Source organism: Triticum dicoccoides, chromosome 7B (genome assembly GCF_002162155.2).
Source record: "Triticum dicoccoides isolate Atlit2015 ecotype Zavitan chromosome 7B, WEW_v2.0, whole genome shotgun sequence".
Classification (NCBI taxonomy): domain Eukaryota; kingdom Viridiplantae; phylum Streptophyta; class Magnoliopsida; order Poales; family Poaceae; genus Triticum; species Triticum dicoccoides.
In genome coordinates, this window is record NC_041393.1 from 207,666,390 (window position 1) to 207,668,000 (window position 1,611).

Below are 1,611 nucleotides of genomic sequence, written 5' to 3' on the forward strand. Positions count from 1 at the left end.
ACACCCCTGTTATTCTGCGGCGATGGCAGCCTCACACTGCAGCGAACCAGTGAACCCTCGTACTCCTCTACGCGTGGACATCCACTGTCGCGTCTTCCCCGGCTCCACGCCGTCCCCTTCCTAGGCCTCGCTGTCGTCCACCGCCCTGGTGCTCTCGGCGCAGCATGGTCAACATGGTCAAGGAACGGCTTCCATCGGACATGGACTGTACGTGGAGAGGCTGACAGCTGGGTCCATGGCCGCAGCAAGGAAGTGCCTCCTTGTTACGCGCAAAATAATTATTCCTCCACCTGACAGCGGGGACCCACCGGTCGGGCCACCGTATTTCACAAAAAAAATGTTTCCCCCTAACTGCTGGGACCCACCAGCTACACCTTCGCATGCAAGGAAGTGCGTTCGGGCAAAAAAACAAAATGATTCGCCCCCTGACTGCTGGGACCCACCAGCTACACATTCGCATGCAAGGAAGTGCGTCCGGGGAAAACAAACAAAACGATTCGCCCCTCTAACTGCTGGGACCCACCAGCTACATCTTCGCACGCAAGGAAGTGCCTGATAGTCGGGACCCACCTGGTCGAAGCGTACGTAGCGTTGTCATTCTGGTCGCGAACGTGTACGTACATATATACTGGTCGATGTAGAGGCATGCACGTGTCGTAGTAGAGGCACGCACGTGTCGTAGCAGAGGCGCACACGTAGCATGTACACGTACGTACAACGGCCAGTGCGCAAGAAAGAAAATACGGCCATGTATGTGTACATACGGGCGGGGTCTCGAACGCCTACTCGCGCATACGTACGACCAGGGCTAGTGTACATGGCTGGGTCGAAAGGGAGAAACAGCGTCGTCGTCGTGTTCATGGGGAGCCAGCCGGTTTGGCCGGAATGGAATGTGTCATCGTGTTCATCGGGAGGGCTTGGACGGAACAGGCGATGGAAACGAGGCCTGGCGTACCGCAGAACAGAGGAAACGGCCTTGTGTTCGACTGGCCACGTTCGAAACAGGATCCTGTTCATCGGGAGGGGTCTGGCGTACCGCAAAACGGAGGAAACGGACCTCCTACAGTCGAAACGGGGGTCCTGTTGATTGGGAGGGGTGTGGCGTACCGCAAAACAGAGAAAACGGACCTCCTACGGTTGAAACGGGGGTCCTGTTGATCGGGAGGGGTATGGCTACCGCAAAACGGATGAAACGGACTTGTGTTGGAGCGCTACGATCGAAACGGGGGTCATGTTCATCGGGAGGGGTGTGGCGTACCACAAAAAGGGACTCCAGGGGATACTGTTCATCTCCACCGTTGACCTCCTCCAGCCTCCACGGGCTACTATTCATCCACCGTCGACCTCCTCCAGCCTCCACCTGCGACTGTTGATCCACGGGCTCCTGTTCATCCAGCCTCCACCGCGTGCTACTCCACCGGCTACTATTCAACCACCCCTCTCCACGGGCTCCTGTTCAACCACCCCTCCACGGGCTACTATTCATCCACCCCTCCACCATCCACTGTTTATCCAGCCCTCCACGGGGTCGTCCTGTTCATCCAGCCCTCCACGGGGTCCTGTTCATCCAGCCCCAACCGGCTCGATCGATCGGGGTCCTGTTCATCCAGA